Raw genomic sequence first — 25,101 nt, 5'->3', positions numbered from 1 at the left:
AAACTGAGCTTCAGAAGTGAAGGAAAAATAAAATCCTTGGCGAACAAGCAAGTACTCAGAGATTTTGTCACCACCAGGCCTGCTTTACAAGAGCTCCTAAAAGAGGCAATACACATAGAAAGGATCAACCAATACCAGCCATTCCAAAATCACACTGAATGCTAAAGAGCTTCAACATAATGAAGAATCGACAACAACTAACAGGCAAAACAGCCACTTAGCATCAAAATGGCAGTATCAAATTCACACATAACAATATTAACCCTGAATGTAAATGGACTAAATGCACCAATCAAAAGACACAGACTGGCAAATTAGATAAAAATCCAAAACCCATCAGTGTGCTGTATCCAGGAAACCCATCTCACATGCAAGGATACACAAAGGCTCAAACTAAAGGGATGGAGGAAGATTTACCAAGCTAATGGAAAGCAAAAAAAAGCAGGAGTTGCAATCCTCATCTCTGATAAAATAGACTTTAAAGCAACAAAGATCAAAAGAGACAAAGAAGGCCATTTCATAATGGTAAAAGGATCAATAAAACAAGAAGAGCTAACGATCCTAAACATATATGGACCCAATGCAGGAGCACCCAGATACATAAGGCAAGTTCTTAATGACTTACAAAAGGACTTAGACTCCCACACAATAATAGTGGGAGACTTTAACACTCCACTGTCAATACTAGACAGATCAACCAGACAGAAAATCAACAAGGATATCCAGGGCTTGAACTCAGACCTGGAGCAAGCAAACCTGATAGACATTTACAGAACTCTCCACCCCAAATCCACAGAATACACATTCTTCTCAGCACCATCACACCTACTTTAAAATTGACCACATAATTGGAAGTAAAGCACTGCTCAACAAATGCAAAACAACTGAAATCATAACAAACAGCCTCTCAGACCATAGTGCAATCAAGTTAGAACTCAGAATTCAGAAACTGACCCAGAACCGCACAGCTTCATGGAAACTGAACAACTGGCTCTTGAATGTTGACTGGGTAAACAACGAAATGAAGGCAGAAATAAAGAAGTTCTTCGAAACCAATGAGAACGAAGACACAACATGCCAGAACCTCTGGGACACATTTAAAGCAGTCTCTAGAGGAAAGTATATAGCAATAAGCGCCCATATAAGGAGAATGGAGAGATCCAAAATTGACACCCTATCGTCAAAATTGAAAGAGCTAGAGAAGCAAGATAAAAAAAAAACACAGCAGAAGACAAGAAATAACTAAGATCAGAGCTGAACTGAAGGAGATTGAGACACGAAAAACCCTTCAAAAAATCAATAAATCCAAGAGCTGCTTTTTTGAAAAGATCAACAAAATAGACAGACCACTAGCCAGATTGATTAAAAATAAAAGAGAGAACAACCAAATAGATGCAATAAAAAATGATAAAGGGGAAATCACCACAGACTCCACAGAAATTCAAACCATCATCAGAGAATATTACAAACAACTCTATGGACATAAACTAGTAAACCTGGAAGAAATGGATAAATTCCTGGACTCCTGTGTCCTCCCAAGCCAAAACCAGGAGGAAGCTGAAAGTATGAATACACCAATAACAAGGTCTGAAGTTGAGGCAGAAATTAACAGCCTACCACACAAAAAAAGCCCAGGTCCCGACGGGCTCACAGCCGAATTCTACCAGACACACAAGGAGGAGCTGGTACCATTCCTACTAAAACTATTTCAAACAATCCAAAAAGACGGATTCCTTCCCAAATCATTTTATGAGATCAACATCATACTGATACCAAAACCCGGCAGAGACCAAACGAGAAAAGAAAACTTCAGGCCAATATCCATGATGAACATAGATGCAAAAATCTTCAATAAAATATTGGCAAGCCGATTGCAACAGCAAATCAAAAAACTTATAAATCATGATCAAGTAGGATTCATCCCAGGGATGCAAGGCTGGTTCAACATATGCAAGTCTATCAACGTAATTCACCACATAAACAGAACCAAAAACAAAAACCACATGATTATCTCAATTGGAGCACAGAAGGCATTTGACAAAATTCAACAGCCCTTTATGCTAAAAACCCTCAATAAACTCGGTATCGATGGAACGTATCTCAAAGTAATCAAAGCTATTTATGACAAACCAACAGCCAATATCATACTGAATGGGCAAAAACTGGAAGCATTTTCTTTAAAATCTGGCACTAGACAAGGATGCCCTCTCTCACCACTCCAATTCAATATAGTACTGGAAGCTCTAGCCAGAGCAATCAGGCAAGAAAAAGAAATAAAGGGTATTCAAATAGGAAAGGTGGAAGCCAAATTGTCTCTATTTGCAGACGACATGATAGTATACCTAGAAGACCCCATCGCCTCAGCCCAAAAACTCCTGAAACTGATAAGCAACTTCAGCAAGGTCTCAGGATGTAAAATCAATGTGCAAAAATCACAAGCATTCGTCTACACCAATAACAGACTTAAAGAAAGCCAAATCAAGAGCGAACTGCCATTTGCAATTGCTACAAAAAGAATAAAATACCTTGGAATACAACTCACAAGGAACGTAAGGGACCTCTTCAAGGAGAACTACAAACCACTGCTCAACGAAATCAGAGAGGACACAAACAGATGGAGAAACATTCCATGTTCACGGTTAGAAAGAATTAATATCATGAAAATTGCTATACTGCCCAAAGTAATTTACAGAATCAACGCTATCCCCATCAAGCTACCATTGACTTTCTTCACAGAACTGGAAAAAACCACCATGAACTTCATATGGAACCAAAAGGGAGCCCGCATAGCCAAGTCAATTCTAAGCAAAAAGAACACAGCGGGGGGCATCACACTCCGGGATTTCAAACTATACTACAAGGCTATAGTAATCAAAACAGCATGGTACTGGTACCAAAACAGAGATATAGTCCAATGGAACAAAACAGAGGCACCGGAGGCAACACAACATACATACAACTATACAATCTTTGATAAACCTGACAAAAACAAGCAAGGGGGAAAGGATTCCATGTTTAACAAATGGTGTTGGGAAAACTGGATAGCCATGTGCAGAAAGCAGAAACTGGACCCCTTCCTGACACCTTACACAAAAATTAACTCCAGATGGATTAAAGACTTAAACATAAGTCCTGGCACCATAAAAACCCTAGAAGGAAATCTAGGCAAAACTATCCAGGACATAGGAGTAGGCAAGGACTTCATGAACAAAACACCAAAAGCATTGGCAACAAATGCCAAAATAGATAAATAGGACCTAATGAAACTCCACAGCTTCTGCACGGCAAAAGAAACCGTCACTAGAGTGGATCGGCAACCAACAGAATGGGAAAAAATTTTCTCAGTCTACCCATCTGACAAAGAACTGATATCCAGAATTTACAAACAACTCAAACAGATTTACAGGAAGAAAACAAACAAGCCCATTCAAATTGGGCAAAGGATATGAACAGATACTTTACGAAAGAAGACATATATGAGGCCAACAATCATATGAAAAAATGCTCATCGTCACTGGTCATCAGAGAGAAGCAAATCAAAACCACATTGAGATACAATCTCACGCCAGTTAGAATGGCGATCATTAAAAAATCTGGAGACAACAGATGCTGGAGAGGATGTGGAGAAAAAGGAACACTTTTACACTGTTGGTGGGGGTGTAAATTAGTTCAACCATTGTGGAAGACGGTGTGGCGATTCCTCAAGGCCTTAGAAATAGAAATTCCATTTGACCCAGCAATCCCATTTCTGGGTATATATCCAAAAGACTATAAATCGTTCTACTATAAGGACACATGTACACGAATGTTCATTGCAGCACTGTTTACAATAGCAAAGACCTGGAATCAACCCAAATGCCCATTGATAATAGACTGGATTTGAAAAATGTGGCACATATACACCACGGAATATTATGCAGCAATCAGAAATGATGAGTTTGTGTCGTTTGTAGGGACATGGATGAATCTGGAGAACATCATCCTCAGCCAACTGACACAAGAACAGAAAACGAAACACCGCATATTCTCACTCATAGGCGGGTGATGAAAAATGAGAACACATGGACATAGAAAGGGGAATACTAAACACTGAGTTCTATTGGGAGAAAAGGGGAGGGCCAGTGGGAGGGGGACTGGGGGGGATACCCTGGGGAGAAATGCCAAATGTGGGTGAAGGGGAGAAGAAAAGTAAAGCACACTGCCATGTATGTACCTACGCAACTGTCTTGCATGCTCTGCTCATGTACCCCAAACCTATAATCCAATAGAAAATTAAAAAAAAAAAGCTGAGCCAAGCACGGCATGTGCTCGCTTCGGTAGCACATACACTGAAATTGGGACTCTACATAGAAGCCCGAAAAGGCCTCAGCACAAGCATGAAACTCGGCCTGCAGGTTCGGTGTCTCACAGGAAACTCTCATTTAGGCGCTTCAAAACCAAGGCAAAACATATTTCGAGGATGCCTGTTCGAGACACGGCCCACCAACATGGGAAATTTCCTTCTTTAGAACGGAAAGAAACCTTGCCTTAAGCTCGGCGCATCACACCTGTAATCCCGTGACAATGGAATGTTGAGCCGGGCAAACAGTGAGATCACAAATTCCAGACTGACTTCGACTGACACAGTGCTACACGCTTGCTATAATCAAAATAAAAACTGAAACAAATGAAAGAGGTGAGCCGAGCAAGGCATGTGCTCGCTTCGGCAGCACGTACCCTGAAATTGGGACTTTTCATAGAAGCCCGAAAAGGCATCAGCTCTAGCATGATACTCGGCCTGCCAGGTATGATGTCTCACAGGAACCTGTCATTTATGCGCTTCGAAGACCAACCCAAAAATCTTTCGAGGATGCATGTTCGAGATCCGCCCGACCAACATGGGAAATTTTCATCTTCAGAATGGAAACAAAACTTAAGTTAGGATCGGCGCATCACACCTGAAATCCCGTTACAGTGGAATGTCGAGCCTGGCATATAGTGAGATCACAAATTCGAGACTTCCCTCGATCGAAACAGCGCTACCCACTTGCTGTAAAAAAACAAGAACTGAAGGAAATAAAAAAGGTGAGGCAGGCACAGCATGTGTTCCCTTCGGCAGCACGTACACTGAAATTGGGACTCTACATAGAAGCTTGAAAAAGCCTCAACGCTAGCATGAAACTCGACCAGCCAGGTACGAGGTCTCACAGCAACCTGTCATTTAGGAGCTTCCAAGACCAACGCAGAAAGTATTTCGAGGATTCGTGTTCGAGACCCGCCCGACCAACATGAAAAATTTTCATCTTCAGAACAGAAACAATACTTGGCTTAGGCTCGGTGCATCACACCTGTAATCCCGTGACAGTCAAAATGTTGAGACGGGCGGTTTGAGAGATCACAAATTCGAGACTGCCCTTGACTGACACAGCGCTACCTGCTCTAAACCTAACCCTAACCCTAACCATAACCATAACCCGAAACCTTAACACTAACCCTATTCCTAACCCTCTAGCCCTATCCCTAACCCTAACCCTAACCCTCTAACCCTAACCGTAACCCTAACCCTAACACTGTAATAGCGTGAAAGTGAAATTTGGACCAAGACAGACCGTGAGATTACAAGTTCGAGACTGGCCTTGACCAACACAGCGCTACCCGCTTGCTATAAACAACATACAACCGAAAGAAATAAAATAGCTGAGCCGGGCACGGCATGTGCTCGCTTTGGCAGCACGTACACTGAAATTGGGACTGTACATAAAAGTGCGAAAGGTCTCAGGCTAGCATGAAACTTGGCCTGCCAGGTACAGTGGCTGTAAAGAACCTGTCACTTAGGCGCTTCGAAGACCAACGCAAAATTGTCGAGGATGCGTGTTCGAGACCTGCCCGACAAACATGGGAAATTTTGGTCTTCAGCACGGAAACAAAACTTGGGTTAGGCTCGGCGAATCACACCTGTAATCCGTGAAAGTGGAATGTTCAGCCGTGCAGACAGTGAGATCACAAATTCGAGACTGGCCTCGATGGACACAGCGCTACCCACTTGCTATTAACAACATAAAAACCGAAAGAAATAAAATAGCTGAGCCGGGCACGGCATGTGCTCGCTTTGGCAGCACGTACACTGAAATTGGGACTGTACATAGAAGTGCGAAAGGTCTCAGGCTAGCATGAAACTTGGCCTGCCAGGTACAGTGGCTGTAAAGAACCTGTCACTTAGGCGCTTCGAAGACCAACGCAAAATTGTCGAGGATGCGTGTTCGAGACCTGCCCGACAAACATGGGAAATTTTGGTCTTCAGCACGGAAACAAAACTTGGGTTAGGCTCGGCGAATCACACCTGTAATCCGTGAAAGTGGAATGTTCAGCCGTGCAGACAGTGAGATCACAAATTCGAGACTGGCCTCGATGGACACAGCGCTACCCACTTGCTATTAACAACATAAAAACCGAAAGAAATAAAATAGCTGAGCCGAAAACGACATGTGCTCATTTCGGCAGCACGTACACTGGAATTGGGACTCTACATAGAAGCCCGAAAAGGCCTCCCCGCCAGCATGAGTCTCACCCTGCAGGTACGGTTGCTCACAGGAACCTGTCATTTAGGTGTTTCGAAGACCAACGCAAAAAATTTTTCGAGGATGCGTGTTCGAGACCCACCCGACCAACATGACAAATTGCCATCCTCAGAACGAAAACGAAACTTGGGTTAGGCTCGGTGCATCACACCTGAAATTTCCTGACAGTGGAATATTGAGCCAGGAGGAAAGTGAGATCACAAATTCGAGACTGGACTCGTTCAACACAGCACTACCTGTGGTTATAAACAACATAAAAACTGAAAGAAATAAAAACGCTGCATTGGGCTTGGCATGTGCTCACTTTGGCAGCGCGTACACTGAAATTGGAACTCTACATAGAAGCCTGAAGAAGCCTCAGCGCTAGCATGAAACTCGGCCTGCCAGGTGCGGTGCCTCACAGGAACCTGTCATTTAGGCACTTCGAAGACCAATGCAAAAAATTTCGAGGATGCGTGTTCGAGACCCGCTCGACCAACATGCGAAATTTTCATCTTCAGAACGGAAACCAAACTTGGCTTAGGCTCGGTGAATTACACTTGGAACCCCATGACAGTGGAATGTCGAGCAGGGCGAATCATGAGATCACAAATTCGAGACTGGCCTCGAATGACACAGCGCTACTCACTTGCTATAAAAAACCTGAAAACCGAAAGAAATAAAAAAGCTGAGCCGGGGACGGCATGTGCTCGCTTCGGCACCTTGTACCCTGAAATTGGGACTTTACATAGAAGTCCGAAAAGGCCTCAGGGCTAGCATGAAACTCAGCCTGCCAGGAACGGTGGCTCAAAGGATCCTGTCACTTAGGCGCTTCGAAGACCAACGCAAAATTTTTGAGGGTGCGTGTTTGAGACGTGCCCGATAAACATGGGAAATTTTTGTCTTCAGCACGGAAACAAAACTTGGGTTAGGCTCAGCGAATCACACCTGTAATCCCGTGACAGTGGAATGTCCAGCTGTGTGTACAGTGAGATCACAAATTCGAGACTGGCCTCGCCCGACACAGTGCTACCCGCTTGCTATAAACAACATAAAAACCGAAAGAAATAACATAGCTGAACCGGGCAGGGCATGTGCTCATTTCGGCAGCACAAACACTAAAATTCGGACTCTACATAGAAGCCCGAAAAGACCTGAGCGCTAGCATGAAATTCGGCCTGCTATGTATGGTGTCTCACAAAAACCTGTCATTTAGGTGCTTCAAAGACCAACGTGAGAATATTTCGAGGATGCTTGTTCGAGACCCGCCCAACCAACATGAGAAATTTTAGTCTTCAGAATGGAAACAGAACTTGAGATTGGCTCGGCGCATTACACTTGTAATCCCGTGACTGTGGAATGTCAAGCCGGGTGGATCGTGAGATCACAAATTCGAGACTGGCCTCCACTGTCAATGCACTACTTACTTGCTATAAACAACCTAAAAACCAAAAGAAATAGAAAACCTGAGCCGGGCACGGCATGTGCTCGCTTCAGCCACACGTACACTGAAATTGAAACTGCACATAGAAGTGTGAAAAGGCCTCAGGGCTGGAATGAAACTCGACCTGCCAGGTATGGTGGCTCAAAAAACCCTGTCACGTAGGCACTTCAAAGACCAATGCAAAATTTTCGAGGATGCGTGTTCGAGACCCGCCCAACAAACATGGGAAATTTTGTCTTCAGCACCAAAACAAAACCTGGGTTAGGCTCGGCGCATTACACCTGTAATCCCGTGACTGTGGAATGTCGAGCCGGGCGGACAGTGAGATCACAAAATCGGGACTGGGCTCGACCGACACAGCACTACCCACTTGCTATAAACAATATAAAAACCGATATAAATAAAAAATCTGACCCGGGCATGGCATGTGCTCACTTCGGCAGCATGTACACTGAAACAGGAACTGTACATAGAAGCCCGAAAAGGCCTCAACACAAGTATAAAACTCGGCTTGCAGCTACGGTGGCTCACAGGAAACTTTCATTTAGGCACTTCAAAGACCACCGCAAAAAATATTTTGAGGATGCCTGTTCGAAACCCAGCCCACCAACATGGGAAATTTCCGTCTTCCAAATGGAAAGAAACCTTGCGTTTGGCTCGGTGCGTCACACCTGTAATCCCGTGACAATGGAATGTTGAGCCGGGCAAACAGTGAGATCACAAAGTCGAGACTAGCCCCGACCACCACAGTGCTACATGCTTGCTATAATCAACAAGAAAACCGAAACAAATAAAAAAGGTAAGCCGAGCACTGCATGTGCTCACTTCGGCAGCAGGTACCCTGAAATTGGGACTCTATGTAGAAGCTCAAAAAGGCCTCAGCGCTAGCATGAAACTCGGCCTGCCAGGTACGAGGTCTCACAGCAACCTGTCATTTAGGAGCTTCCAAGACCAACGCAGAAAATATTTCGAGGATTCGTGTTCGAAACCCGCCTGACAAACATGAATAATTTCCGTCTTCAGAACGGAAACAATAGTTGGGTTAGGGTCGGTGCAACACAACTGTAATCCCGTGACAGTCAAACTGTCGAGAAGGGCAGTCTGAGAGATCACGAATTTGAGATGGCCCTCAACCGACACAGCGCTACCCACTTGCTAACCCTAACCCTAACCCTACCCTAACCCTAACCTTAACCCTAACCACAAACCCTAAACCTAACCCTAACCCTCTAACCCTAACTTTAACCCTAACCCTAAAGTTCTAAGCCTAACCTTAACCCTAACCCTTACCCTGAAATAGCGTGAAAGTGAAATTTCGACCAAGGCAGACCGTGAGATTACAATTTCAAGACTGGTTTCGACCGACACAGCGCTACCCATTTGCTATAAACAACATGAAAACCGAAAGAAATAAAAAAGCTGAGCTGGGCAAGGCATGTGCTCTCTTCGGCAGCACGTACCCTGAAATTGAAACTCTACATAGGAGCCCGAAAAGGCCTCAGCGCTAGAATGAAATTCGGCCTGCCATGTACAGTGTCTCACAGGAACCTGTCATTTAGGCGCATCGAAGACCAACGCAGAAAAAATTGCAAGGATGTGTGTTTGAGACCCGCCCGAAGAACATGGGAAATTTCCGTCTTCAGAACAGAAACAAAACTGAAGTTATGCTCGGCACATCACACCTGTAATCTTGTGCCAGTAGAATGTCGAGATGGACGGACCGTTAGATCACAAATTCGAGACTGGCCTCACCCGACATAGTGCTACCCACTGCTATAAACAACATAAAAACCGAAAGAAATAAAAACGCTGAGCCGGGCACGGCATGTGCTGCCTTCGGTAGCCCGTATCCTGATATTGGGAATCTTCATAGCAGCCCAAAAATGCCTCAGCGCTAGCGTGAATCTCGGCCTGCCAGGTACGGTGTCTCACAGGAAACTGTCATGTAGGTGCTTTGAAGATGAACGCAAAGAACATTTCGAGGATGCGTTTTCGAGACCCGCCCGACCAACATGGGAAATTTCCATCTTAACAACGGAAACAAAACTTGGGTTAGGCTTGGAGCATCACACCTGTAATCCTGTGCCAGTGGAATATCGAGCCAATGGACCGTTAGATCACAAACTCGAGACTGGCCTCACCCGAAACAGTGCTACCCACTGCTATAAACAACATGAAAACCAAAAGAAATACAAAAGCTGAGTCTGGCACAGCATATGCTCGCTTCGGCAGCACATACACTGAAATTGGGACTCTTCATAGAAGCCCGAAAAGGCCTCAGGGCTAGCATGAATCTCGGCCTACCAGGTACGATGACTCACAGGAAAATGTCATGTAGGCGCTTCAAAGGCCAATACAAAAATTTTCGAGGATGCGTGTACAAGACCCGCCCGACCAACATGGGAAATTTCCGTCTTCAGAACGGAAACAAAACGTGGGTTAGGCTGGGCGCATTACACTTGTAATCCCGTGACAGTGGAATGTTGAGCCAGGCGGACAGTGAGATCACAAATTCGAGACTGGCCTCACACAACACAGTCCTTCTTGCTTGCTCTAAACAACATAAAACCTGAAAGAAAGAAATAAGGTGAGCCGGGCACGGCATGTGCTCACTTCGGCAGGACGTACACTGAAATTGGGATTCTACATGGAAGCACGAAAAGGCCTCAGCGCTAGCATAAAACTCGGCCTGCCAGGTATGGTGTCTCACAGGAACCTGTCATTTAGGCGCTTCGAAGACCAACGCAAAAAATTTCGAGGGTGCGTGTTTGAGACCCGCCCGACCAACATGAGAAATTTTCGTCTTCAGAACGGAAACAAAAATTGAGTTTGGCTTGGCGCACTACACTTGTAATGCCGTGACTGTGGAATGTCGAGCTGGGCAGATCGTGAGATCACAAATTCAAGACTGGCCTCGACTGACAATGCGCTACTTGCTTGCTATAAACAACCTAAAAACCGAAAGAAATAGAAAAGCTGAGCCAGGCAAGGCATGTGCTTGCTTCGGCAGCACGTACACTGAAATTGGGACTCTACATAGAAGCTTGAAAAGGCCTCAGTGCGAGCATGAACCTCGGCCTGCCATGTACGATCGCTCACAAAAACCTGTCATTTAGGCGCGTTGAAGACCAACGCAAAAATTTCTAGGGTGGGTGTTCGAGTCCCGCCTGACCAACGTGGGAAATTTCCTTCTTCAGAAAGGAAACTAAACTTCTGTTAGGCTCGGCGCATCACACCTGTAATTTCGTGACAGTGGAATGTCGAGCCACGCAATGGCATGTGCTCGCTTTGGCAGCACATACACTGAAATTGGCACTCTACGTAGAATCTTGAAAAGGCATCAGTGCTAGCATGACCCTCCGCCTGCCAGGTATGGTGGCTAACAGGAACCTGTTATTTTGGCGCTTTGAAGACCATCGCAAAAGAAATTTCGAGGATGCATGTTCGATACCCGCCCAACAAAAGTGGGAAATTTCCATCTTCAGAACGAAAACAAAACTTGGGATTGGCTTGGCGCATCACAACTGTAACCCCGTGACAGTGGAATGTTGAGCTAAGCAAACTAAATGTGCCGACTTCGGCAGCAGGTACACTGAAAATGGGTCTTTACATAGAAGCTTGAATCGGCCTCAGTGCTAGCAGGAAACTCGGCCTGCCAGGTACGGGGCTCACAGGAACCGGTCATTTTGTCGCTTCGAAGACAAACGCAAACAATATTTCCAGAGTGCGTGTATGAGACCCGCCTGACCAACGTCAGAAATATCCGTCTTCAGAATGGAAACAAAACTTGGGTAAGGCTCGGTACAATGCTCCTAAACTCCCGTCACAGTGGAATGTCGAGCCTGGCGGACAGCATGTGCTCGCTTCAACAGCATGTACACTGAAATTGGGACTCTACACAGAAGCTTGAAAAGGCCTCATCACTAGCATGAAACTCAGCCTGACAAGTACGGTGGCTCACAGAAACCTGTCATCTATGTGATTTGAAGAGCAACGCAAAAAACATTTCGAGGGTGGGTGTTGGAGACCCTGCCGACGAACATGGGAAATTTTTGTCTTCAGAACGGAAACAAAACTTGGGTTAGGCTCGGCGAATTACACTTGTAATTCCATGACAGTGGAATGTCGAGCCGGGCAGACCGTGAGATCACAAATTCGAGACTGGCCTCGACTGACAATGTGCTACTTGCTTGCTATAAACAACCTAAAAACCGAAAGAAATAGAAAAGCTGAGCTGGGCAAGGCATGTGCTGGCTTCGGTAGAACGTAAACTAAAATTGGGACTCTACATAGAAGCTTGAAAAGGCCTCAGCACTAGCATGAAACTCGGCCTGCAATGTACGGTGGTTCACAAGAACCTGTCATTTAAGCGCGTTGAAGACCAATGCAAAAATTTCTAGGGTGGGTGTTCGAGTGCCGCCTGAACAACGTGGAAAATTTTCGTCTTCAGAACGGAAACAAAACTTGTGTTAGGCTTGGCGCATCACACTTGTAATCCCGTGACAGTGGAATGTCGAGCCAGGCGGATGGCATGTTCTTGCTTCTGCAGCACGTACACTGAAATTGGGACTCTACATAGAAGCTTGAAAAACCCTCAGTGCTAGCATGAAACTCGGCCTGCCAGGTACGGTGGCTCTCAGGAGCTTGTCATTTAGGCACTTCGAAGACCATCACAAAAATTTTCGATGGTGTGTGTTCGAGACCCGCTGAAACAACGTAAAAATTTTCCGTCTTAAAAACGAAAAAAATACTTGGGTTAGGGTAGGCGCATCACATCTGTAACCCCATGACAGTGGAGTGTCGAGCTAAGAAAATGGAGCGTGCTCACTTCGGCAGTATGTACACTGAAATTGTGACTCTACATAGAATCTTGAAAAGGCATCAGTGCTAGCATGAAATTCGGCCTGTTAGGTTCGGTGGCTCACAGGGACCTGTCATTTAGGTGCTTCGAAGACCAACGCAAAAAATATTTCGAGGGTGGGTTTTCAAAACCAGCCCGACCAACATGGTAAATTTCCGTCTTCAGAACGGAAACAAAACTTGGGTTAGGCTCGGTGCATCATACCTGTAATCCCGTGACAGTGGAATGTCGAGCGAAGGGGACAGGATGTGCTCGCTTCGGCAGCACGTACAATGAAATTGGGACACTACATAGAAGCTTAAAAAGGCCTCAGAGCTAGCATGAAACTCGGCCTGCGAAGCATGGTCGCTCACAGGAACCTGTCATTTAGGCGCTTCGAAGACCACCACAAAAAATATTTCGAGGGTGATTGTTCGAGACCAGCCTGACTAACATGGGAAATCTCTGTCTTCAGAACAGAAAAATAACTTGGGTTAGGCTCGGCGCATGTCACCTGTAATCCCGTGAAAGTGAAATGTCAGCCGTGCGGATGACATGTGGTTGCTTTGGCAGCACGAACACTGAAATTGGGACTCTACATAGAAAGTTGAAATGGCATCAGCACTAGTATGAAACTCGGCCTGCCATGTATGGTGGCTCACAAATACCTGTCATTTAGGCGCTTTGAAGACCCATGCAATAATAATTCCGAAAGTGCATGTTTGGGACCTGCCCGACCAACATGGGAAATTTCAGAATTCAGAATGGAAACAAAGCATGCGTTAGACTCGGCGCATCACACCTGTAATCCTGAGACAATGAAATGTTGATCCGGGCAAATGGCATGTGCTCGCTTAGGCAGCACGTACACTGAAAGTGGAACTCTACAAAGAATCTTGAAAAGGCCTCAGCGCTATCATGACACTTGGCCTGCTAGGTACAGTGGCTCAGAGGAACCTGTCCTTTGAGGACTTCGAAGGCCAACACAAAAAAATTCTAGGGTGGGTGTTCGAGACCCACTCGAGCAACATGGGAAATTTTTTTCTTCAGAACGGAAACAAAACTTGGGTTAGGCTTACGCATCACACCTGTAATTTTGTGACAGTGGAATGTTGAGCCGGGCAGACGGCATGTGTTCGTTTCGGCAGCACATACACTGAAATTGGGACTTTACATAGACGCTTAAAAGGGCCTCAGCGCTGGCCTGAAACTCGGCCTGCCAGGTATGGTGACCCACAGACACGTGTCATTTAGGTGCTTTGAAGGCCAAGGTGAAAATTATTTCGAGGGTGCGTGCTCGAGATTCGCACGACCAAAGTGGGAAATTTTTGTCTTCAGAACGAAAACAAAACTTGGGATAGGCTCGGAACATCACAACTGTAATTCCGTGACAGTGGAATGTCGAGCTGGGCAGACGGCATGCGCTTGCTTTGGCAGCACATACACTGAAAATGTGACTCAACATAGAACTTGAAAAGACGTCAGTGCTAGCATGAAACTGGGCTTGCCAGGTACGGTGTCTCACAGGAACCTGTCATTTAGGCGCTTCGAGGATCAACGCAAAAAAATTTTGAGAATGCGTGTTTGAGACCCGCCCGACCAACATGGGAAATATCTGTCCTCAGAACAGACAAAAATTGGGTTAGCCTCGGCGCATCACACCTGTAATCTCGTGGGAGTGGAATGTTGAGCAGGGCGGACCATTAGATTACAAATTCGAGACTGGCCTCACCCGACTCAGTGCTACCCACTGCTATAAACAACATGAAAACCGAAAGAAATAAAACAACTGAGCCGGGCATGGCATGTGCTCGCTTTGGCAGCAGGTACCCTGAAATTGGGACTCTTCATAGAAGCCCGAAGAAACCTCAGCAGTAGCGCAAATCTCGGCCAACCAGGTACCGTATTTCACAGGAAACTGTCATGTAGGCTCTTCAAAGACCAATGCAAAGAAAATTTCGAGGGTACCTGTTCGAGACCCGCCCGACCAACATAGAAAATTTCCGTCTTTAGAACGAAAAGAAACCTTGAGTGGGGCTCGGCGCATCACACCTGTAATTCTGTGACAGTGGAATGTTGAACCAGGCGGACAGTGAGATCACAAATTCGAGACTGGCCTCACGCAACACAGCCCTTCTTGCTTGCTCCAAAAAACATAAAAATAGATAGAAACGAAAAAGGTGAGCCGGGCATGGCATGTGCTCCCTTCGGCAGCACGTACACTGAAATTGGGACTCTACATGGAAGCCCGAAATGGCCTCAGCGCTAGCATAAAACTCGGCCTGCCAGGTATGGTGTCTCACAGGAACCTGTCATTTAGGCGCTTCGAAGACCAACGCAAAAATTTTCGAGGATGTGTGTTCGAGACCCGCTTGACCAACATGAGAAATTTTCTTCTTCGGAACGGAAACAAAACTTGAGATTGGCTCGGCGCATTACACTTGTAATCCCGTGACAGGGGAATGTCAAGCTGGGCGGATCGTGAGATCACAAATTCGAGACTGGCCTCCACTGACAATGCGCTACTTGCTTGCTATAAACAACCTAAAAACTGAAAGAGATAGAAAAGCTGAGCCGGGCATGGCATGTGCTCGATTTGGCAGCATGTACACTAAAATTGGGACTGTACATAAAAGTGTGAAAAGGCCTCAGGGCTAGCATGAAACTTGGCCTGCCAGGTACGGTGGCTCAAAGAACCCTGTCACATAGGCGCTTTGAAGACCAACGCAAAAACTTTCGAGGATGCGCGTTTGAGATCCGCCTGACCAACATGGAAAATTTCCGTCTTCAGAATGGAAACAAAACTTTGGTTAGGATCGGCGGATCACACGTGTAATCCCTTGACAGTGGAATGTCGAGCCGGGCGGTTCGAGAGATCACAAATTAGAGACTGCCCTCGACCGACACAGCGCTACCCGCTTGCTAACCCTAACCATAACCCTAATCCTAACCCTAACCGTAACCCCCTACCCCTAACGCTAACCCTAACCCTCTAACCCTAACCCTGTAATAGCGTGAAACTGAAATTTCGACCATGGCAAACCATGAGATCACAAATTCGAGACTGGCCTCGACCAACACAGTGCTACTTGCTTGCTATAAACAACATAAAAACCGAAAGAAATAAAATAGCTTAGCCAGGCATGGCATGTGCTCCTTTCGGCACCACATACACTGAAATTGGGACTCTACATAGAAGTCCGAAAAAGCCTCGGGGCTAGCATGAAACTCGGCCTGCCAGGTACAGTGGCTCACAGGAACCTGTCATCAACGCGCTTCGTAGACCAAAGCAAAAATTTCGAGGGTGCGTTTTTGAGACCCACCCGAGCTACATGGTAAATTTCAGTCTTCAGAATTTAAACAAAACTTGGGTTTGGCTCGGCACATCACACCTGTAATACCCTGATAGTGGAATGTCAAGCCGGGCGGACGGCATGTGCTCATTTTGGCAGCACGTACACTCAAATTGGGACTCTACATAGAAGCGTGAAAAGGCCTCAGCACTAGCATGAAACTCGGCCTGCTAGGTACGATGGCTCACAAAAACCTGTCATTTAAACGCTTGCAATACCAACGCAAAAAACATGTCATGGGTGCGTATTCGAGACCCGCCAGACCAACATGTGAAATTTCCGTCTTCAGAACGGAAAGATAACTTGGGTTAGGCTTGGCGCATCACACCTGTAATCCCATGACAGTGGAATGTCGAGCCGAGCGGATAACATGTGCTTGCCTCGGCAGCATGTACACTGAAATTCAGACTCTACAGAGAAAATTGAGTAGGCCTCAGCGCTAGCGTGAATCTCCGCCTGCCAGATAAGGTGGCACACAGGAACCTGTCATTTAGGCGCTTCGAAGACCAACGCAATAAAATTTCGAGGGTGCCTTTTCGAGACCCGCTTGACAAACATGGTAAATTTTTGTCTTCAAAACAGAAACAAAACTTTAATTAGGCTCGGTGCATCACACCTGTAATCCCGTGACAGTGGAATGTTGAGGTGTGCGGACAACATGTGCTCACTTCGCCAGCATGTACACTGAAATTGGGACTATACATAGAAGCTAGAAGAGTCCTCAGTGCTAGCAGGAATCTCGGCCTGCCAGCTACGCTGGCTCACAGAAACCTGTCATTTAGGCGCTTCAAAGACCAACGCAAAAAAAATTTCGATGCTGCATGTTCGAGACCCACCCGAACAACGTGGGAAATTTCCATCTTCACAACAGAAAGAGAACTTGGGTTAGGCTAGGCGCATCACACCCTTAATCTTGTGACACTCAAATGTCGAGCCAGGCAGATAGCATATGCTCGCTTCAGCACCACGTAAACAAAAATTGGGACTCTACATAGAAGCCAGAAAAGGCCTCAGCGCTAGCATGCAAATTCGCCTGCCAGGTACGATGGCTCACAGAAACCTATCATTTAGGCGCTTCGAAGACCAACGCGAAAGAAATTTCGAGGGTGCGTTATGGAGGCCCGCCTGACCAACATGGGAAATTTTCACCTTCAGAAGGGAAACATATCTTGGGTTAGGCTCAGTGCATCACACCTGTAATCCCGTGACAGTGGAATGTCGTGTCGGGTGGATGGCATGTGCTTGCTTTGGAAGCACGTACACTGACATTAAGACTGTACATAGAAGCCAGCGAACAGGGACAATGGCATGTGCTCCCTTCGGCAGCACATACACTGAAATTGGGACTCTACATAGAACCTTCGAAAGGTCTCAACGCTAGTATAGAACTCGGCCTGCCAAGTGCGATGGCTCACAGGACCCTGTAATTTAGGCGCTTTGACGACCAACGCAAAAAATATTTCGAGGATGTGTATTCGAGACCCGCCCGACCAACATGGGAAATTTCAGTTTTTAGAACGAAAACAAAACGTGGGTTAGGCTCGGTGTGTCACACCTGTAATCCCGTGACAGTGGAATGTTGATTTGGACAAATGGCATGTGCTCGCTTCGCAGCACATACACTGAAATTGGGACTCTACATAGAAGCTTGAACAGGCCTCAGCACTAGCATGAAACTCGGCCGGCCAGGTACGGTGGCTCACAGGAACCCGTCATTTAGGTGCTTCGAAGACCAACGCAGAAAATATTTTTAGGGTGTGTGTTCGAGACCCGCCCCAACAACGTGGGAAACTTCCGTCTTCAGAATGGAAATAAAACTTGGGTTAGGCTCGGCCCATCAAACCTGTAATCTCATGAAAGTGGAATATTGAGCCGGGCACATGGCATGTGCTCACTTTGGCAGCACGTACACTGAAATTGGGACTCTACATACAAGCTTGGAATGGCCTCAGCGCTCCCATGAACCTCGGCCTGCCAGGTACGGTGGCTCACAGAAACCAGTCATGTGGGTGATTCGAAAATCAAAGCAAAAATTTTCCAGGTTGCCTGTTCGAGACCCGCCTGACCAAGGCAGGATATTACCGTCTTCATTACAGAAACAAAACGTGAGTTAGGGATGCCGCATCACACCTGTACTTTCGTGAGAGTGGAATCTGGAGCCGGGAGAATGGCATGTGCTTGCTTCGGCCGCATGTACACTAAAATTGGGACTCTAAATAGAAGCTTTAAAAGGCCTCAGCGATAGCATGAAACTTGGCTTTCCGGGTACTGTGGCTCACAAGAGCCTGTCATTTAGGCACTTCGAAGACGAATGCAAAAAAAATTTTGTGGGTGCGTGTTCAAGACCCGCCCGAACAACATAAAAAATTTCCATCTTCAGAACAGAAACAAAACTTTGGTTGGGCTGGGCGCATTACACCTTTAATCCCGTGACAGTGTAATGTCGAGCCTGGAAGACGGTTTGTGCTCGCTTCGACAGCATGTACACTGAAGTTGGGACTCTACTTAGAAGCTTGAAAAGGCCTCAGTGCTAGCATGAAACTTGGCCTGCCAGGTACGGAAAATCAAAGGAACCTGTCATATAGGTGCTTTGAAAACCAACGCAAAAAAAAAATATTTCGAGGTTGCGTATTCGAGACCCGCCTGACCAACATGGGAAATTTCAGTCTTCAGAACAGAAATAAAACGTGGGTTAGGCTCGGCGCATCACACCTGTAATCCCGTGACAGTGTAATGTCAAGCCTGGAAGACAGTTTGTGCTCGCTTCGACAGCATGTACACTGAAGTTGGGACTCTACTTAGAAGCTTGAAAACGCCTCATCCCTAGCATGAAACTCGGCCTGCCAGGTACGGGGCTCACAGAAACCTGTCGATTCGGCGCTTCGAAGACCAACGCCAAAAACATTTCGAGTATGGGTGTTTGAGACCCGCCTGACCAACGTGGGAAATTTCTGTCATCAGAACGGAAACAAAACTGGGGTTATGCTCGGCGCATCATACCTGTAATCCGGTCACAGTGGAATGCTGAGCTGGGAGGACCGTTAGATAACAAATTCGAGACTGGCCTCACCCGACACAGTGCTACCCACTGCTATAAACAACATAAAAACTGAAAGAAATAAAAAACCTGAGACGGGCACGGCATGTGCTCTCTTTGGCAGCACGTACCCTGAAATTCGGACTCTTCATAGAAGCCCAAAAAGGCCTCAGTGCTAGCATGAATCTCGGCCTGCCAGGTACGTTGTCTCACAGGAAACTGTCATGTAGGCGCTTTGAAGACGAACGCAAAGAACATTTCGAGGATGCGTTTTCGAGACCCAACCGAGCAACATGGGAAATTTCCGTCTATAGAACAAAAACAAAACCTGGGTTAGGCTGGGCGCATCAAACCTGTAATCCCATGACAGTGGAATGTCGTTCCAGGTGGACAGTGAGATCACAAATTAGAGACTGGACTCGCTCAACATAGCACTACCTGTGGTTATAAACAACATAAAACTGAAAGAAATAAAAAAGCTGCATTGGGCATGGCATGTGCTCCCTTTGGCAGCATGTACACTGAAATTGGGACTCTACACAGAAGCCCAAAAAAGCCTCAGCACTAGCATGAAACTCGGCCTGCCAGGTGCGGTGTCTCACAGGAACGTGTCATTTAGGTGCGTAGAAGACCAACGAAAAAAAGTTTCGAGGATGCGTGTTCGAGACCCGCCGGACAAACATGGAAAATTTTCATATTCAGAACGGAAACCAATCTTGGGTTAAACTTGGCGAATTACACTTATAATCCCGTGACAGTGAAATGTCGAGCTGGGCAAACTGTGAGATCACAAATTCGAGTCTGGCCTCGACCTACACAGCCCTACCCACTTCCTAACACTAACCCTAACCCTAACCCTAACCCCAAACCCTAATTCTAACCCTAACCCTCTAACCGTAACCCTAACATTAATCCTAACCCTCTAACCCTAACCCTAACCCTCTAACACTAACCCTAACTCTAAACCCAAACCTTAATTCTAACCCTCACCCTAACCCTCTAACCATAACTCTGACCCTAACCCTAACCCTAACCCTAATCCTAACCCTCTAAACCTAACCCTAACCCTAACCCTAACCCTAACACTGTAATAGTGTGAAAGTGAAATTTCGACCAGGGCAGACCGTGAGATCACAAATTCGAGACTGGCCTCGACTGACTCAGCGCTACCCGCTTGCTATAAAGAACATAAAACCGAAAGAAATAAAATAGCTGAGCTGGGCATGGCATGTGCTCACTTCGCCAGCACATACACTGAAATTGGGACTGTTCATAATAGCTTGAAAAGGCCTCAGTGCTTAGAAGACCAACGCAAAATTTTCGAGGACGTGTGTTCTAGACCCGCCGGACAAACATGGGTAATTTTTGTCTTCTGCACGGAAACAAAACTTGGGTTTGGCTTGGCGAATCACATCTGTAATCCCATAACAGTGGAATGTCCAGCCGTGCGGACAGTGAGATCACAAATTCGAGACTGGCCTCGACTGACACAGCCCTACCCGCCTGCTATAAACAACATAAAAACCGAAAGAAATAAAAAAGCTGAGCCGGGCACAGCATGTGCTCGCTTTGGCAGCACATACACTGAAATTGGGACTGTACATAGAAGCCCGAAAAGGCCTCAACACAAGCATGAAACTCGGCCTGCCAGGTACGGTGTCTCACAGAAACCTGTCATTTAGGCGCTTCGAAGACCATCGCAAGAAATATTTCGAGGATGCCTGTTCGATACATGGCCCACCAACATGGGAAATTTCCGTCTTCAAAATGGAAAGAAACCTTGAGTTAGGATCGACGCATCACACCTGTAATCCCGTCACTATGGAATGTTGAGCCGGGCAAACAGTGAGATCACAAATTCGAGACTGGCCTCGACAGACACAGTGCTACACGCTTGCTATAAAGAACATAAAACCAAAACATATAAAAAAAGGTGAGCCGAGCACGGCATGTGTTTGCTCAGCAGCACATACCCTGAAATTGGGACTCTTCATAGAAGCCCAAAATGTCCTCAGCACTAGCATGAAACTCGGCCTGCCAGGTACGGTGTCTCACAGAAACCTGTCATTTAGGCGCTTCGAAGACCATCGCAAAAAATTCGAGGATGCGTGTTCGAGATCCACCTGACCAAAATGGGAAATTTCCGTCTACAGAATGGAAACAAAACTTTGGTTAGGATCGGCGGATCACACCTGTAATCCCGTGACAGTGGAATGTCTAGTCGGGTGGTTCGAGAGATTACAAATTTGAGACTGCCCTCGACCAACACAGCACTACCCGCTTGCTAACCCTAACCATAACCCTAACCCTAAACCCAAATCCTACCCCTACTCCTAACCCTAACCCTAACCGTCTAACACTAACCCAAACCCTCACACTCACCCTAACCCTAAACCTAAACCTAACCCTCTAATTCTAACCCTAACCCTAACCCTAATCCTAACCCTAACCCTGTAATAGCGTGAAAGTGAAATTTCGAACAGGGCAAACCGTGAGATCACAAATTAGAGACTGGCCTCGACTGACACAGTGCTACCCGCTTGCTTTAAACAACATAAAAACCGAAAGAAATAAAATAGCTTAGCCAGGCACGGCATGTGCTCCTTTCGGCAGCACATACACTGAAATTGGGACTCTACATAGAAGTCCGAAAAAGCCTCAGGGCTAGCATGAAACTCGGTCTGCCATGTACGGTGGCTCAAATGAACCTGTCACTTAGGCACTTCGAAGAAAACTGCAAAATTTTCGAGGATGCCTGTACGAGACCCGCTCGACAAACATTGGAAATTTTTGTCTTCAGCACAAAAACAAAACTTGGGTTTGGCTCAGCGAATCACACCTGTAATCCCGTTACAGTGGAATGTCGAGCCGTGCGAATGGTGAGATCACAAATTCAAGACTGGCCTCGACCGACACAGTGCTACCGGCTCGCTCTAAACAACATAAAACCCGAAAGAAATAAAAAGCTGAGTCAGGCATGGCATTTGCTTGCTTTGGCAGCACATACACTGAAATTGGGACTCTACAAAGAAGCCCGAAAAGGCCTCAGCGCTAGCTTGAAACTCAGCGTACCAGGTACACTGTCTCACAGGAACCTGTCATTTAGGCGCTTTGAACACCAACCCTAAAAAATTTTGAGGATGCTTTTTCGAGACCCGCCCGACCAACATGGGAAATTTTCGTCTTCAGAACAAAAACAAATTTGGGTTAGCCTCGGCGCATCACACCTGTAATCCTGTGACAGTGGAATGTCTAGCCGGGCGGACTGGGAGATCACAGATTCGAGACTGGCCTCGACCGACACATCGCTATTCACTTGCTATAAACAACATAAAAACCAAAAGAAATAAAAAAGCTGAGCCGGGCACGGCATGTGCTCATTTTGGCAGCATGTACACTGAAATTGAAACTCTACATAGAAGCCTGAAAAGTCCTCAGCGCTACCATGAATCTCGGTCTGCCTGGTACGGTGTCTCACAGGAGCCTGTCAGTTAGGCACTTCGAAGAACAACGCAGAAAAAATTTCGATGATGCGTGTTCGAGACTTGCCCGACCAACATGGGAAATTTCCATCTTCATAACGAAAACAAAATTTGTGTTAGGCTCACCGCATCACACCTCTACTCCCATGACAGTGCAATCTCGAGCAAGGCCAATGGCATGTGCTCGCTTCGGCCGCACATACACTCAAATTGGGACTCTTCATAGAACTTGAAAAGGCCATAGCGCTAGCATGAAACTCGGCCTGCCAGGCACGGGGGCTCACAAGGACCTGTCATTTAGGCACGTCGAACACCAATGGAAAAACCTTTCGAGGGGGCTTGTTCAAGACACGCTTGACCAACATAAAAAATTTTCGTCTTCAGAAGGAAAACAAAACTTGGGTTCAGCTGGGCGCATTACACCTGTAATCCCGTGACAGTGTAATGTCGAGCCTGGCAGATGGCTTGTGCTCGCTATGACAGCATGTACACTGAAATTGGGACTCTACATAGAAGCTTGAAAAGGCCTCAGTGCTAGCATGAAACTCGGCCTGCCAGGTACGGTGGCTCACAGGAACCTGTCATTTAAACGCTTGGAAGACCCACGCAAAAAAAATTTCAAGGGTGCGTGTTCGAGACCCACCCGACCAACATGGAAAATTTCCGTCTTCAGAACGGAAACAAAACTTGGGTTAGGCTCAGCGCATCACAGCTGTATTCCCGTGAGAGTGGAATGTCGAGCCAGGCTGACCTGATGAGCTTTTTTCGGCAGCACGTACACTGAAATTGAAACTCTATATAGAAGCTTGAAATGGCCTCAGCCCTAGCGTAGAACTCGGCCTGTCAGGTATGGTGGCTCAAAGGAACCTGTCATTTAAACGCTTGGAAGACCAACGCAAAAAATATTTCGAGGGTGCGTGTTCGAGACACGCCCAACTATCATAGGAAATTTCCGACTTCAGAACAGAAACAAAAGTTGGGTTAGGCTCAGCGCATTACACCTGCACTCCCATGACAGTGGAATGTCGAGCCGGACAAATGGCATGTGTTCGTTTTGGAAGCACGTAGACTGAAATTGGGACTCTACACAGAAGCTTGAAAAGGCCACAGCGCTAGCATGAATCTCGGCCTGCCAGGTATGGCGGCTCACAGGAACCTGTCACTTAGGCGCTTCGTAGACCAAAGCGAAAATTTCAAGGGTGCGTGTTTTAGACCCGCATGAGCCACATGGAAAATTTCCGTCTTCAGAATGGAAACAAAACTTGGCTTTGGCTCGGCGCATCAAACCTGTAATCCCGTGACAGTGGAATGTCGAGCTGGGTAGACGGCATGTGCTCGCTTCGGCAGCACATACACTGAAATTGGGACTCTACATAAAAGCTTGAAAAAGCCTCCTCGCTAGCATGAAACTTGGCCTGCCAGGTACGGTGGCTCACAGGAAACTGTCACGTTTGTGCTTCAAAGACCAACGGAAAAAAATTTCCAGGTTGTGTGTTCAAGACCCGCTGGACCTACTTAGAAAATTTCCATCTTAATAACAAAAACAATACTTGTGTTAGGCTTGCCGCATCACACCTGCACTCCCGTGACAGTGGAATGTCGGGACGAGCCGACGGCATGTGCTTACTTCGGCCACATGTACACTCAAATTGGGACTCTACATAGAACTTGAAAAGGCCTCAGCCCCAACATGAAAGTCGTCCTGCCAGATACGGTGGCTAACAGGAACCTGTCATTTAGGCGCTTCAAAGACAAAGCCATAAAATTTCGAGAATGCGTGTTTGAGACCCACTCAATCAACATGGAAAATTTCCGTCTTCAGAACGGAAACAAAACTTGGGTTAGGCTTTGGGCATTACACTTGTAATCTAGTGACAGTGGAATATCTAGCTGAGTGTACGGTATGTGCTCGCTTCGGCAGCACATACACTAAAATTGGGACTCTACATAGAAGCTTGAAAAGGCCTCAGCGCTAGCATTAGACTCGGCCTGCCTAGTATGAAGACTCATGAAAACATGTCATTTAGGCGCTTTGAAGACCAACGCAAAAAATATATCAAGGGTGCGTGTTTGAGAACCGCCTGACCAACATGGAAAATTTCTGTCTTCAGAACGGAAACAAAACTTGGGTTAGGCTCGGCGCATCACACCTGTAATCCCGTGACAGTGGAATGTCGAGCCGGGCAATCGGCATGTGCTCACTTCGGCAGCACTTACACTGAAATTGGGACTCTACATAGAAGCTTGAAAAGGCCTCAGTGCTAGCATGAAATTAGGCCTGCCAGGTATGATGGCTCACAGGTAACTGTCATTTATGCGCTTCGAACACCAAGGCAAAAATATTTTGAGTTTGCGTGATCGAGACCCGCCCAAAGTGGGAAATTTTCGTCTTCAAAATGGAAACAAAAC

Source organism: Callithrix jacchus, chromosome 18 (genome assembly GCF_049354715.1).
Source record: "Callithrix jacchus isolate 240 chromosome 18, calJac240_pri, whole genome shotgun sequence".
NCBI lineage: Eukaryota > Metazoa > Chordata > Mammalia > Primates > Cebidae > Callithrix > Callithrix jacchus.
The sequence above is the reverse complement of the archived record's forward strand: the minus strand, read 5'-3'. Positions refer to the sequence as shown.